Genomic DNA, 17,694 nt, shown 5'->3' on the forward strand with positions numbered 1-17,694 from the left:
AAAAAAAACATCTATTATCTGTTTCAAAAGGAGTCCAATATATCTCTTTGAGGTGTCTCCTAGAACTCAATCAATACCTGGAAGACCCTTTCATTCAAACTGCTTTTGTGTGGGTCTGTCCTGGTTCTGCTCAGTTTGTCTTCCACTAAGTTTTGCTTTGATAGAAAGTAATATGCTTGAACGGTTAAGGAATGCGGAAAAGCTAACTTCTAAATGATCACAGCCAGCCTGTATGGTGGGTACGGCCTTATGCCCCATAGCCTGTTGATGCATTACATCACTGTGGTATTATACAACTGTTACAAATCATGCGCTTTGTTCTGTATGAAGAATTCCACAGACTTATTTATTTATTTTCAGTTTGATTACCGGGGAAGTCCACTGGGCCACGAAGTACCCATTTTCAGTGGAGGCCCGGGGAGAAAAGCTCCAAAGGCAGTACAATCAAGGTTAAAATGCATGAGATAAAATACAATAGAAATGTACAAACAGTCAGGGAGATGCATAGTACGTAATTATACGGGTCTACTTTAGAACACCGACACACCAGTTCGCCGACACACAAACCACCGACACCAAATAACCGACAACACACAATACCGACAACGCAAAACACCGAATACCATTACACCGACACACTAAACGTAAACAACACATTACACTACATTACATATCCACTAGCCCTAACCCAAACCCTAACCCTAAGGTCCGACACTACCGCACACTTACCCTACCTGCACCCTAACCCTAACTCACTTAACCCACCCCTAACCCTAAGGTCCGACACTACCGCACACTTACCCTACCTGCACCCTAACCCTAACTCACTTAACCCACCCCTAACCCTAAGGTCCGACAGTACCAGACATGTACCCTACCTGCACCCTATTCCTAACATACCCACCCTAAAACATAAACCCATCACTAACACACACTTACATTACCCAAACCCTAACTCCGACACTACCGCACACTCACCTTTCACACACCCTAACCCTAAATCCCTCACTATTGCACACTTACCTGTCCGCTCCCTAATCCAAAATCCCTCACTATTGCATACTTACCAAGTCGCGCTTACACGTTCCCCTTGTCGGTCTTCCAGCTATCGGGATTTCAGCATGTCAGTCAACTGCGTTGTCGGTCCTTTCACGTTCCTCTTCCGCATGTCGACGAACTGACATTTCGGTAATTTGAAGAGGACCCAATTATACATAGTAAGAAGTAAGTATACATAGTAAGAACAGTGGAAACAACAAATTTTTTTTCTAGGTACTAACATAATTAACAATATTTACATCCTTACAGTCAACTGAGTCAGCTAAATCTATTTAGGTGGATTTAGAAATTAAATCAGAGAGCAGATTGGTGCAGGAGTAGAGAGGGACTTAGTGTAGAAAATCCTTTGGGTTTATATAGGGTGAAAGCAAGAACATTTCCATTTGGAAGATAGGTGTAAGAAGAGTTGGGTCTTGAAGGATTCCGTGTTAGGTATAGTCCTAAGTGAAGGAGGGAGAGAGTTCCATTTTCTACCTAGAGAGAAGGATAGAAGTAGCTGGCCAGCGGGATGTTTAGGTCTGTGAATAGAGATTAGGTTTTGGTGTTCAGATCTCAATGATCGGTTAGGGATGTAAAGGGGAAGGATGTTGGATAAGGCTGGGCATTTTTCTGGGTAAAATATTAATTTGTGAGCGGTCATTAGTTGAAGATAGTCAAGGTGGTTAGAGAGTTCTAACCAGTTCAGAGAATGTAGGGTAAGGCAGTGGTGAGTTGAGTTTTTGGAATTAGTGGCAAATTTAGAGATCTTATTATAGCAAGCTTCAAGTTTAGAGGTGAGGGAAGCAGACAGATTAGTTAGAAGAGGGGCACCATATAGTAGAGAGAGAAGGAGGTAGGTGATTGCTAAGGTGTGCCTAGAGGAGTTTGAAAGAAATTGATTATTCCTGTAGAGCATACCTAACTTTTGGTGGGGTTTTTTATGTTTTGTTATATGTGGAGCTCGAATTTGAGGCATTCATCAATGGTAATGCCAAGGAGTTTAGCGGAAGGGACCACTTCTATGGGAGTGTTGGTTTGGCTTAGGACGTTGAAAGAGTTTTTGTCAAAGGAAGAAGCCTTGGTATGGATGAAAATTAGTATTTTAGATTTATTGGAGTTAAGGGAGAGATGGTTTTGGTGCATCCAGTTTTCTGTAGTGGAAAAAGCTATTAATGTGTTTTAGACAGAAGTTCAGAAAGGTTGGGGGGCGGCACAAACTAAGGTAGAGTCATCAGTGTATTGGATGACTGTAGTGTCAGGGAGGACAGTGTGAAGGTTATTTATGAAGATATATTGAAGGTTGAAAAGTATGGGACCGAGGATGGATCCCTGAGGAACGCCAGTAGGCGTAGGTAAGAAAGAAGAGGTAGAGTCCTTCCATCTGACAGCCTAAGATCTGTGAGAAAGGTAACAGACTTGCACCTTTACCCTCATAGGAACTGTCCTCGAAGGAAATTCTGAGGTGCCTGCAGTTAGAATGTGATATGGAGATTCAGGAGAAAAAAAGGGAGACACATAATTGCTTATATATGTAGTCTCCACCAGTGCAGTTCCATTTATGCAAAGCCCACCTTGTGTATATGAAGATCTAAATGATGCAAGTTTTGAGTCCACGTGTTTTTAGATACCATAGAATCTTTCTCTTATACAAGCTGGTGAGAGGAATCATGGCAGTCATAGGTGGCATGAACTTCAGTATCCTGGAAATTCACTGGCTGAAGTCTGAGACTGAACTGAGAACTTAGGAAGGTCTCCAAATAAAACTCCTTCTTCCCCTGAGTCAAAAACCTTTGCTGTGGAGTATCAATAAGACATCCTAGAAAGGTAGTATTTTGTGAAGTGGTCAAGGAGGATTTCTGAATGCTTATCTGGAATCCCAGATTGGTCATAAGAGTTGATACCCATGTTAAGGATGCTTTGCATCTGGGAGGACTGTGCAAAATATAAGTAAGCCATCCTAAAAATGAAGAAAGAAATGAATGCCATTCATCCTGCTATAAGCAAGATATTTGTAAACAGACTTCATGCAGCAGAAAAGCCACAGGGTAATGCAGGGAACTGATCATGTCACCCAGACTCAGAAATTCCAAAATCTTTTAGGTCCCATGTTATCATAAAATTCATTGGAAAATAAGAGAAAACAGACATTGAAGGGTTAATATCTTGAATATTGGAGCTTCCCCTACTAAAATAGGAAGAATAATTTAAAACTGGTCTCGAAGAAGGTTCTTATTTGGTACCATAAATATTCTCGAAACGAAGTCTTTGCCCATTGAAAAAATTGCACTGGTTCTATGACCTCAAGAGTAAGCAAAGCTGAATACCCTGAGGGAAAATTTGGTTTGGAGGGTGGGGAGGAACTCCACTGAACATCATTTTTTTTTGTATTCAGTGTCAACTGTATCCCGCCGAACCACCTTTATCACCCATGAGTCTGTCACAAAATTTGACCAAAGGGGAATAAACTGACACAGTTGTTGGGGCACATTTTGAGAGTCTGCAACAGGAAGGAAGAGGAAAGCAAAGAGGCCTGCTGACATATCCCTCCTAAAGTTAGATACTGTCCCTTTATTGGAAAGGTTCCTGCCTATTACTACCTTTATGCCATCTATTTATCTCTTACCATGGAAGAGGATCTGGGAAATTTGAGATGGAGGAGGCTGAAAACTCTTAGAAATTCCCCAAACTAGTTGTGGACCTGAGTAGCAGATGGGCCAAATAAAACCCTTTTATCTAAAGATTAAATCAAAAATTCAGACTTCGCTTTAACAGAAAACTTCTGGTATCGTACTCAGGCATACCTCCTCAAACCAAATCAGTAACAAGGGCCCTAGACACAGAATCTGCACAATTATACATATCTTTAAGGTATGTTTATCTACTAGAGACATGTCAAAAACAATAACATAAAGGTAGGAACAAACTTCCACATATGGAACTCATAGTTTTATATCCCAAATAGGAAGACTAAAAAATTCTAACACCACCTCTGTCTCAAAACCTTCCCCCTCTATATCCATAGAGGAAGACTTGGATGATTACAGTAGCCCGTTGCCTATCTGCTTATATAGGGACTGCAGATTAAGAATCAGGGTTGAAACAGGTAGTCTTGTCTCCTCCAAGGTTGGCACTAGAGGAGGAACTGACATAGAACGACACAAATCCACATACAACATATTAAAAAAAATCTCCTCAGTACAGTGAGAACATCCATTGACTCCCATAAAACACCTCATTCATGCTGGCAATAAATAGAGAAAGACATAACCTCCCAAGGAGGTTGAGAGGACCAGTTTTCCTCAGCACCAGAGTACTGAGCTTGTGAACCTGTAGGATACAAAGTCCTTTTTCCTGCTATGCCAGAAACATCACACCTACCTTCCCCAGAGAAGTTCTGACTACCTGTTTAATGGGTACCAAAGGCTGTGTACTAGAACTGGCTGTCTGTAGCAGCTACTTAGCTAGGATAAGAAAATCACCTTTTCTTATAGATACCATGTCTTCAGATGAGTAATGTCAACTTTTTGTTTTTCCTAAAAGGTATCTTCTGCAACCAAGAGAAAAATCTGTGCCACTTCAAGAGGTCTCGCCCCTGGACACATCTAGTAGCATCTCCAAGAGAAACTCCATTTCTCAGTAAAGATGGTCTGCCCATACCTAGACTCAGACTCTACATACAGCTGAAGAGGACACGGGTCACTCCTGGATTGTAGTGGCCAAAAGGACTACAATAAAGCAAGCCAGACAAATATGTAAGTGGTCTGAGGAATTACACATAACCATTGCATGTTTACCCACTGTTGGCTGAGGTGAAGACTGAGTCCATGTAGCCAGCAAGGGCTCTCGGGTAAGTTGTTTTTTTCTTTCTAGGAACTGCAGAAGTCAGACAAGGAGAGCACTAAGTATCCAAGCTGTGACCAACAAGGTTGCATTGTTTGCAGTTAGGATCACTGTAAAGAGTCAGTTGTAAAGTAAGTTGTCAAAAGTCTACACATGAAGCACACTTATACTTACCCATTCACACACAAAGTCCACAAAACACAGTAGCGCACAGGTAGTCCATTAAAATCCTGTCAAAAAACCCTTATAAATAAAATGATTCTGGAAAGAATTAAAGGCTGCTAAGTTGTTGGACAGTGAAAACAAGCACTACATGTCCTTTAAATGCACATGCAGTACACCAAAATCCTGACGGAAATCCCTTAGAGTGAAATTAGCCTGACCAAAATAAATGGTAGGTGCGTTGTCACAGTATGAACACAAGCAGTATATGCTTTGTCATTATCCCTGCACAAAGGAAACAATGCTCCACACTTAAACTTACATATAAAAAAAGCTTCCATAAGCAATACATTTCTTCAGCTACTCTAGACAAAGCTAAAAACAGCAGCCCTAGAGAGGAAACATGTGATAGTAAACAAATGTCAGGCTTCTTAAAGCAACCATGACGTATTTACAGTTAAAAAATAAAAAATGCGATACATATATATATATTTCTCAAGAACATCGGAAGAAGACCGAAGTGAAGAAGACGAAGAAGACGAGGATGCAATGAAAGTGACTAAGAGACATCGACACGCAGAAGACCGACACACGACGGATGACAACACCAACGAGTGATGGAGTATGGGTGTTAAGGGTTGTGTGGGGGGTGTAGTGACGGACGGGTGGTGAGAGACGGTTAGAGGGGATAGGGGTGGGGGTAGAGGGTAGGGGAGGGTTATAGGGTTAGGGTTTAGGGTAAGGGTTAGGGAGTTAGGGAGGGTAGGTGGTAGGGGTGGAGTAGTAGTTAGGGAGCCAGGGGTGGGTAGGGTTAGTTAGGTTAGGTTAGGGTTAGTAGGAGGAGTTAGGTTAGGGTTTAGGAGGAGCCAAGTAGTAGTAGTTAGGGAAGTGGACGTTAGTAGGGTAGGTTTAGTGGTTAGGGGCAAGGTTTAGTGTGGTGTGTTGTGTGTTGTGTGTGTTGTGGGAATGTGGTTGTTTTGTTTTTGAAATTTTTGTGTTTTTATGTGCAGTGTGTGGGTTTCGTGGTTTGTGTAAAAATTTATTTATTATGTCAGTCGGTGTGGTGTGCGGTTTCGTGTTTATGGACCGTCAATATGTGGTGTGTCGTGTGATGTGGTGTCGGTGTTGTGTGGTTTCGCTATGTCAGGTATATATATATATATATATATATATATATATAAATAATTATACATGTGTATATGAATAATTATATGTGTGTGTGTGTGTGTGTGTGTGTGTGTGTGTGTGTGTGTGTTTGTGTATGTGCATTTGTGTGTGTATATATATATATCTATATATATTTATATATATTATATATATATATATATATATATATATATATATATACATATATATATATATATATATATATATATATATATATATACACACACACACACTAAACACATTAAAAAATTTCTCTTTGAAAGGATTCCCCCAAATGGGACTTATCTGCTAGAAAGGAGCTAAAAGGCCAACTGTTGCTCTTGTGAAGCATATGAGCTGCTTTTTCACAAGGCGGCAATAAAGTAGTGAAGATTTTCCACTATGGCTGCTAATTATTTCCTGCACAGGAATGACCAATCAGCAGTCAAAATGGAAGTATGAGAAAAAGCCAGAGCTTTTGGAAGTTGGCTGGTTGTTGTGTTTTTGAGAAGCTACAGTCCGTATAGTGTAAAGGCTACTGCAGCACTGGAATGATGAACATCTATAAATTGTGCAAATCTTAAGGGATGGTTTAAAAGATGTACCAAATAAAATTGTTATAAGTCATGCCAAAAATAAAATGTCATCTGCTTTTCTCTCATAATATTGGAGTGTCGTGTTCTTTTTCCTTCTTCTTATCATTTCTGTCTAACTCACGATAAGCAACATCCCATAACATATAATTGCAAGCTCTAGACCCCCCTCTATGACCCAGGACATCTGTACTGCATACCTAAAATGTACTGGAGTCGTTCTGCATTGAACCCAACACTATAGTCATGAGTAACTTCAACTACCCAACTATAAACTAGAAAACATATATAACATGCAATGTTCCAGCTCAGAAATTCCTAGAGTTTGCCAACACTAATGCTTTGGACCAGTTAGTCCATACACAGACTAGGAGTACCAATATCTATGATCTGATTCTCACAAACATGGGGAAGCTTTGCACTCACCTAAGTGTTATGTCCTCACTTGTCAAATCAGTTCATAAAATTGTCTCCTTTGAAAATCAAACTAAAACCTACCATCGCATCCAACCCTAGTTCATTTAGAAATTATTACAAAGCAAACCACGGACTACTGAGTGACACCCTAGCAAAATTTCAAGTCACATCACTGTAGTTGCTGAAAATAGTTGTAAAACCAAACAGTCATTCACCTAAACTTCTCCAGTGAAACAGCAATCCAGAATAGGCAAGCTGTTCACAAACACTATAAAACATGGCCGGAATAGGGCCAACTCACCGATAAAACAACAGAGTTTATTAAATACACAATATCCTAACTCTTTCACCTTCTACCTGAAGGCATCATCAGAGATAAAAACTCCAAGTAGTCTTCAAGATAAAATACACCTTCTAATTAGTACATAACCAATCAGAATTCAGATAGATTTGTTGAAGATGATTGTCTCAAGTTACACTGTTAGCTGCCAGCAAGCAGAACTAGTAAAAATGTGTTGTTCATTAAACAGTAACAAATACTTAAATACATTAAAACACTGCAAAAAACACTTCAAAGAAAAAATTTTGATTACTATAATCTTTCAGCTCTACTTCTAAGAATACAATTCAAGGATAATTTGTCATTACATCCTGGTTTTCTCATAGCATCTAAACAAATTTGCCAAGAAAGTTCTTTATGTTCAAGTAGTAACTTACTGTTCCCAACTCTATCAAGAATAAAAAATATATCTTTTGTAATTTAAACATCCCAGGGTATGTTTGTATAGTGCATTGGAAAGTTTACATTTCTTAATTATATAGTTGTGTTCACATATTTGCTGCTTAAGTGTCCTGGTAGTTTTTCCTACATAGAATCCAGGACAGGAGTTGCATGTAGCTAAGTACAAAACCAGTCTTGTAGCACAATTACAGATCCCTGGACAAGTTAAGATATTGTCGTAATTTTCAACAATGGCATAGGGGCCATCATTAATGAATTTGCAATATCAACTAAAAACGCATTTCATCATTTTTGACTGACCAGTCCTTTTACTAGTACCATTGTTATTTCTTTCAAAGATGTTCTTAAGATTGTCACCCCTACTATAAGTTATCTTGAGTTGTGCTCCCAAGGTTTGCTTGAGTTTGACTGTGAAATCATTGTTCCATGTGTTCCTAAGAATTCTTTTAAGTACCGGTTCTTGGTGGTTATATATAATAATCATAGCACCTGTCTTGTCTGTAGTATTGTTAATGGTGTCAGATGTCACTAGTGTTTCATCCTTCTGTGTGCTAGTGTTTGTGTTTAAAATGGGGGCATATTTATGTTGTCTACTTGAAAGTATTTCGTCCTTAACTTTATTGACCAATTAATCTGGTTAGCTTCTTTCAAAAATATTTTACATAATTTTTCTAGCTCCATCTGAAAAGTAATATCAACTGAAACTAATCTAGAAAGGTGCACCATTTGGCCTTTGATAATGTTTCATTTCTGGTAAAATGGATGGTTGCTGTTATAATGAATCAAAGAGCTGGAGTATGTCTCCTCTTCTCTATGACCCAGGACATCCATACTGCATACCTAAATGTACTGGAGTTGTTCTGCATTGAACCCAACAAATTAGTTATGGATAACTTCAACTACCCCACTATAAACTGGAAAACATACATAACATGCAGTGTGCAGGCTCAGAGATTCTTAGACTTTGTCGACACTAATGCTCTAGTTAGCCCATGCACAGGCTAGGAGTACCAATATCCTTGATCTGATTCCCATGAAGCTTTGCACTCACCCGAGTGTTATGTCCACACTTGTCAGATCAGATCATAATGCTGTCTCCTTTGAAAATCAAACTAAAGCCTACCACTACATCCAACCTTAGTTTGTTTAGAAATTATTGCAAAGCAAGCCATGTTCTACTGATTGACACCCTGGCAAAATTTCAAGTCACCCAAAACCACATGAACACCATTGGCTATACAAAATTCTTCACATCAACCATATACCACCATGTAAATAATTGCATCCAAAGTGGCTGTACCCACCCGAAATATGCATAGGTCTATCTCAAAGAACAAACCAATATCAACAAGTTATATAACAAAGAAAAAGGAAGAAAGAAAACTATGATAAAGATGAGGAAGTGCAATGTCCATCTAGGCAAAAATAAATAAATAAATACATAAATAAAATTCTTATCAAAATAAGTAAGCAACTCTGGAGTCTTACCAAACCCAGCAAAGCCAAATGTAAGATAAAGATAGCCTTGTAGGCAAATGGCAACTATAAAGCTATGTATACAACCTCAAAGGTAACACACAACAATGAGCTGAACTAATTGTAAATGGAATTATCTATATGGAGCTGGAGGATATATCAATCCTGCTAGCTGCTACATTTAGCTTCAAGTTTCACCCTGCTGTTCCCCCAACACCTCCCAAAAGATACCCTTGACCCTAACTCTCCCAAATATCACTAGCAAGCAAGTCCTCAGTATGCTCTCCAGAGCAAAGAATACTGCAGCTATGGGCACTGATAATATTCAAGGTTGCCTCCTGAACAGCATGATACATGTCTTGCCCTTTAGGATCCTTGCTCAGCCTTATCCAACAAATTGGTTTTCTGCCTGGTGAATGGAGGAATATAGCAGCTATCCCTCTGAACAAGGGAGGGCTATACACTAACCAAGGTAATTAAAGACTTATATGTTTAGCTAGTCTCATATGTAAGGCCATGGAAAGAATAATCATTGACATTATAAATAAAGACATAAGAAATCTTCACAGTTTGGATTAATCAAAGGCTGATCATGTCCTCACAACATGGTGAACTTCTTTAAGAAAGTCACCAAAGCTATGACGCTGTCTGGTTCGATTCTCAGCTAGAGCGTCTTCTGCGTGGAGACATGCATGAATGGACGTACCTTCATTGAAGGTTGTGCATTAGGGCTGGTAACTTGGCACATAAAAATCAACTACCAATCATTAGCGGACCGGAGTTCCGCTGTGGCGACCCCTAACCGGGAAAAGCCGAAAGACACAACAACAACAACCAAAGCTATGAATAAGGGCAAAATGGCACAGATTGTGTAACCTGACCTAGCCAAGGCATTTGTCACAATTTCTCATTAAGGTTTTGTCGACAAACTCATGAAACTAGGTGTAAACCCCTATATCACTGATGGGATACTCAAATGGCTTACAGATTCGACACAGGAAGTCAGGATAGTGGACTCTACCTCAATAATAAAAAAGTCTAGAGCAGAGTCTCCCCATTTTGGCATCTACTTTTTAGAAGTCAAAGCTAATATTAAAGGCCTATTTTTTTACATATACCACAACACAGTCTGTAACAAAAAAAAAAAGCTATGCTTGTCCATAAAACAGCCAATATGCTACTACTGCACACATTCCTTCTCCTACTTTTCACTACTACATACCTAATTACTTCATATCACAATTTACAGATTACTTGTACTCACTCTCCCATGCTATCTAATTACATGAAAACAAATGACACTCCTACTCTCATTGTAAAATCACCACATCTATAGAAACTCCCCCACAGACCTATTCTCACACAAATACATTCATATACATACACTCCCGCACTTACTACTTGAATTGGAAAAATTATTACCCAAACTCTCACACTTATATCTTTTCAAAATATCTCTACTCAGACCAGCGATATATATCCAAATCCAGGCCCCAACTCACACAACGCACAGCTAACCCACAACAAAATTGTAGCACAAAAAACATAACTATACTACCATACAACAGCTCTGACCTACTTAACATTAATATAAATCTTAGAAGCATCCTCAACAAAGTCTGTCGCTTGTCTCATGCATACAAAAGAGACAATGAAGTGGTGCATGGGTTCAGGATATTTATTGTACATAAACATTGTCAGGAACTGTAATTAGAAGAAGTATTTATGCTAACTGATTCACTCATTACTTCAGACACACTCCCATGTGCATCTCCATTCATGACTGCATTCACTCTGGCTGACTGTATAAAATGGCACTGTTCTTGCACATGTTCATTATTTTTATGCACTTGCTATCTAGCTACAGTGGCTGAATGGGAACAAGACACTCAATGATCTACATCCTCCCTCTTTGATAAGTTAGACATGCAATAAGAGAACAAGACAATCTACATGCTAGATAGCATTTCAGTATTAATAACAAATCAGAACTCGAGTCCAAGTCGCTGTGTATTTTGGATTGGGTCTGGCAATGCTACCTATCTGGTTACATAAAAACTTTGACTGGGCTCAGCAACAGGAACAGTCTCTGGGGATTGCTTCTCAGTAGAAACTTCAGGGATTGCATCAGAATTATTCAAGGTAAGTACACTGTCCTCAGAAATCTGAACAAGTGTAGGATCACTCTGAGAAATAAAGTCTTTGGCACAGGCAATCTGCTGCATCACGGGTTCGGAGACTGGAAGTATCTGTCTTTGGTTCCTTCTAAAATCCATTCTTTCCGATTGAACAATATAAGATCTCAGTCCCTCACAAATATTTTTGATGATTCCCAGTCAGTCGTATACTTTAGATGTTTGCATCCTTACAATCTCTCCTTGTCTCGATTGTCTAAGAGGTTTGCTAGCTTTATCGTAGTACAACTTTTGTGATTGGCATTTTTTCAAAAGTTGAGTCTTGACCACATTGTTGTTCTTAGAATTTGGAATCAATAGTTGTTTACTGATCAGCAAAGTTGTTCTTGTCTGTCTAGACATTAATCTCTGAGCAGGTGAACCAAGCAAGTTATCTCGGAGAATGTTTCTAAACTCGAGTAGGTTAAAAAAAAACATTGGTACCATCTCTCTTGGATTTCTCTAACAAACATTTAGCATTTTGAACTACACATTCATTTAATCCACTGGACTGTGGATACTCAGGACTACAAGTAACATGGACAAACTCCTAAGACTCATCACATTTCTTGGACTGCTGACTTGTAAACCTTGTACCATTGTCAGACACAACTTTGTGAGGACTACCATGCACAGAAAAATGTCTCTTCAATTTTGTGATGACAGTGCTAGACATTTAGTTAAGAAGAATGTCAGTTTCAAACCAATTTGAGTAATAGTCTACTAAGACTAAGTAATGTTGACCATTCCATTCAAAAATATCAGTAGCAACCGGTGACCATGGTAGTTCAGGAATCTGGTTTAGCTAAAGTGGCTCCTTTTGTTGGTCCGGTTTAGTACTATTGAAAATAGAACATGCTATAGTTTCCTTCTCTGTATCACTTGACATAAAAGGCCAGCATACTATGCCTCTTGCCCTTCTTTTGGTTAAATCAGTACCCAGGTGACCATAATGTAAAATCTGGATATATTCCTGTTGTAACGCTGAAGGAATTACCACTTTAGGATCTTTCATGATGATCCCATCTTCCATCATGAGCTCATCTTGGTAAGGAATATATTTCTGGACATCAAGTAGTAAACTGGTTTGTCTCACTGGTCATACTTGACTGAAAAAATGTATCAGCTTTTGGAGAATTTGGGTCTGAAGCTGTATGATTACAGAGTTCATCAAGACGTGATGAGGAAAATATTTGACTTCCATGACTTCAAGGTCTGATTTCTCATTGTCATACTGTTCTGTTGTTTCTGTGTGTTCTCTTGACAAAGCATCTGCAAGGTACAAATATCTGCCTTTTGTGTGGACAATACTTAGATTGTAGTTTTGCAATTTTAACATCATGTGTTGCAAGCAGGCTGGGGCTGAATTTATTGGCTTTTTCAGAATTGTGACTAGAAGTTGGTGATCAGTCTCTATTTGAATAGGTTTGCCATAAATATAATCATTGAACTTTGAACATGCGAACTCTACTGCCAAAAGCTCTTTTAAAATTTGCACATACTGCATCTCAGTTTGGTTTAAAGTCCTGGATGCATAGGCTACTGGTATTCCTTCTTGAAGACATGTTGCACCAAGACCATACTTTGAAGCATCACATGAATGAGTTACTGGTTTGTAAACATCTTAATATCTCAATGTGGGTAGACTGGCAATTTTCTGTTTCAGAACATGAAATGCTCATTGGTATTGTTCTAACCAGGACCAATATACATTTTTGCATGTCACCTCACGTAACAGTACTGAAAGCTCACTCAGGTCTGGGATGAACTTTCCTAAATAGTTGACCATACCAAGAAAATGTTGCAAAGATGTGACATTGTCAGGAACTGGCATCTCAGAAATTGCTGCTTGCTTAGATGGATCTGATTGTTGTTTTGTTCAAACACTCTCCAATTCTCAGCAACATTGTTATCAAACACCAGCAATTCAGGTTTGCAAAATCCCTCTGTCATCACAACAAAATACATTTAAACATAAGCATAGACCAGGTACTTGTAAGTATGCACAAATGCACAACAATCCCTTTGAAAAGGCTTCACTTTGACACAGCAAACACTGTGAACATTCCAGAAACTTCAGACTTTTTGAATAGCTTTAATTAATGCAAAAAAGTAGTACATTGTGAAGAAATGTAGTTATTTTTGCCTTTTCGTACATCTTAACACTTCGGAAATTATTTTGAATACTTTATTTATTTTGAATACCTTTATCAGTATGTCGCAATTTCGGACATTTCATTTATCTCAGTAATTATTTAGAACATTTTGAATGCTTGGCGAAGCATTCAGTGACTGAAAAATCATTTAAACGAATGTAAGTACCTTTGAATAACTGCTGACCTGTTTGCAAGTTCACTTTGGTATATTCCTCCACTTCTAACCATGTGCCTCACAGCTTGCATGTTGCATCAACTTCGGATCACATTCTGGCACCATGTTATTTTAGACATGCTGCTTCTGACACCATGTTGTTTGTCTCCTGCATACAAAAGAGACAATGAAGCTGTGTATGGGTTCAAGATATTTATTGTACATAGACATTGTCAGGAACTGTAATTAGAACTTGTATTTAAGCTAACTGATTCACTCATTACTTCAAACACACTCGCATGTGCATCTCCATTCATGACTGCATTCACTCTGGCTGACTGTACAAAACGGCACTGTTCTTGCATGCACTCAGTATTTATATGCATGTGGTATCTAGCTACAGTGGCTGAACAGGAACAATATACTCAATGATCTACAAAGTCCAAGACTTCCATGCTACTTTAAATTTTTACTCCCTTGGTATTGCAGTAATAACTGAGACCTGGTTAAAACCCATGTCAATAATATAGAAGTCCTGACTTCATGTTACAACATCCATAGACTCTACAGGAATCATAAACATGGTGGAGCCATAGCTATTATCTGTACAAATGCACTAACCCTGGAACACTTAGATTTACACCCTCCCCAACATAGACAACTTTGAACTGCTAATCACCTGGCTCAAAGTAAATATTAACAAAAGCATCATAATCATAGCAGCTTATATTCCCCCTGGTAACAATGCCTCTGTAATTGAAAATACCCTTTTCTGGGCATCCTTCACATACAGCCAAGAAATAACCATCTTAGGAGATTTTAACCTTGTCTGGCTCACCTGCACTTCTGACAACCCAACAAACTTTATTAACCTCTATGTTTCTCCCAAATAATCTGCTCCCCAAACACAGTAGACAAATGCAGCAATAAACATTCCATCCTAGATTGGACAATCACCAACCTTCCCGACCTGTGTCACCACTATCGGTGCCTTCCATGCACATTCAATTACCACACGCCCACCTCCCGCCTCAGACAAAAAATTAGACCCACTAAAAATGTCATATATAAATACACTTGCAGTAAAAAAAAATGTTTCCCCCAAACCTTTAATACCCTACTTAAACACTGTAATCGGTCCTCTCTAAAACCTCCTACAGTTAGATGACGCTGTCAAATACTTGAATGATAAGTTCCTTGATATCCTTAACAACCTGCCCCCCCCAAAAAAAAACCTGTGTTACATCAAACCCCATCCTCTGGTTAACTAGAGAAACTAATCTACTTATGAAACAAAGAGACAGAGCCTGGTCTCTTTATCACTTAAACAACAAACAAATCTCTCTCCAATATTTCTGTCAATTAAGAAACTCAGTCAAAAAACAAATTATATACGACAAAAGAAAATACTACATAACTATACAACACAAACATCTAAACAACCCACAAAAATTCTGGGCAACCATTAAACAAATCTTAAATCCTGGACAATGCACTACCCCTACTCCTACTATTTCAGATACCACTGAATCTATTGCTACCCAATTCAACCAACACTTTACAAAATCAGTACTCTCCTTACTAAAAAATGATGCTAATATCCCACTAATGCTTCCCACCTCTTCTGCTCATCCTCCCAAATCTTTCTCGATGACAAGTTCAAACTATTTATATAAAAAAATTCCTTTATGAACTAAAGCCCACATCACTTGCAGCTGACATTCTCCCTAATGAATCCCTTAAAATGGCTGCAGATGTCATCTCATGTTCTATCTCCATATTAATAAACTAATCCATCACTGAACAGTACATCCCCAAACTTTGGAAAATCTTACATATCATACCCTTTCACAAAGGTGGCCCCTCTACAGACTTTGCAAACTATAGACCAGTTTGCTAAGGCCCCCGGCCAAAATCCTCGAGAAATGCATACATTTGCAACTATTGCCCTATCTTATAAACAATAACTGTCTCTTCAACTCCCAGCATGGTTTCAGGCCAAACATAGTACCACAACTGCTCTTATAAGTTTCACAGACTCAGTTAACCAACATAGAAACAACCCATTTGTATCATCAATATTCCTGGACATGTCTAAGCCTTTTGATACAGTGTCTAATCAAAATCTTCTTAATGAACTAGCCCCTTTAAACCTTTCCTAATCAGTCATTTCATGGTTTCATAGCTTATTTGTCTAACCGCCAACAAGCAGTCAAATGGCAAAATGAGATCTCATCACTACTCCCAATGTCTGTTGGAGTCCCACAAGGTTCAGTACTCGGTCCCCTACTCTTTACAATATTTATCAATAAATTCAGTTCTGCTACCAACTCAGCCACCATAGTACAGTATGCAGATGACTCCCCTCCCCGAGTTCCTACACAAAACTTTTCAGATATAGAACAGTATCTAACTAAAAACCAGCGAATCCTAAACCCTAAAAAGACTAAATTAATGATATGCTCTAACAGCAAAGCTGATTTCCCTTTTATTATCCATTCCTCAAACAATACTAAAATTGAGCCTATAGCACAAACCAAACTATTAGTTGTCACTATTGACAGCTGCCTAAAATATGACATACACATAGCCCAAGCTATAAAAAAAAGGTCTGCATCAAACTTGGCTCACTTTACAGAGCCAAGCAATTCCTCTGTGAAATTTCCAGATAGTCTATAGCCAAAACACACATACTTCCCACACTGCTATATGCCTCCCCATTTTTTATGGTAAATTGGAAAGCTGTTACAATAAAATTGCAAGGTTTGCTTAACCACTCAACTAGATCCCACCACTGCTCAGCTCTACAAGAGCTAAAATGGTTAGAATTACCAAATCTATTATCTCTCAGCCAGCTTACTGTCACCCACTACATTATTCACCAGCCAAGCAACTGCCCCACACTTGCAATCTTAATTCAAACTCACCAAAATAATAGAACATTGCAATCATACAGCAAACTCCTACTAAAGGTAGCCAAATCTAACAATAATTTTGGTGATTCGCTGTACTCCAGATAGATATCAAAAATCTGGAACTCCACCCCCAACACATAGGCAACAGTACCAGCATTCCCAAGTTCAAACTTGTCCTCAAGGAACACCTAACTAAAAATTGGCATTGCTGTTGTGCTACCCCAGGGTGATTCTGTCATGTCACTACAGAACTTCTCCCCCACCTTTTAACTTTTTTTCCCCTTCATCATCAAGCTGTATTTCTTATCTAATGCAAAAAAAAATCCTTTTAGATTTTCTTTTTTCTTTTCTGTCTTATACATTGTATGCTAACTCTGCATACACCACCCTACACACTACTAATATATAATTATGTGTTTTTTTGTGAATATAGCAGGTTAATATGTTATAGTTCAACAATAGTACAGAATTAACCAATTACTGCCCCATAGCTACTCTCTCTCCACTCTCCAAAACACTAGAGAGATGCATACACTCTCAGGTCTCAGACTACCTCCTTACTAACAACCTCCTTTCCAGTACTCAGCATGGTTTCCGACCAAACCATAGCACCACCACTGCCTTACTCTCCTTTACTAACACTATCCTTCAGCATAAAAATGATGGCTATCTCTCCTCTGCTACTTTCCTAGACCTATCTAAAGCATTTGACATGGTCCCATACAAACAACTCATCTCTGTCCTCAATAACCTATCCTTCTCTCAATCAGTCACCAACTGGTTTCAGAGTTACCTGTCTGACCGCCAACAATCTGTTGTATGGCAGAATGACATATCTCCCCAACTACCTGTCTCCATAGGGGTTCCCCAAGGATCCATCC

The sequence above is a fragment of the Protopterus annectens genome, chromosome 8.part1 (genome assembly GCF_019279795.1).
Source record: "Protopterus annectens isolate FY-2018-M chromosome 8.part1, PAN1.0, whole genome shotgun sequence".
NCBI lineage: Eukaryota > Metazoa > Chordata > Ceratodontiformes > Protopteridae > Protopterus > Protopterus annectens.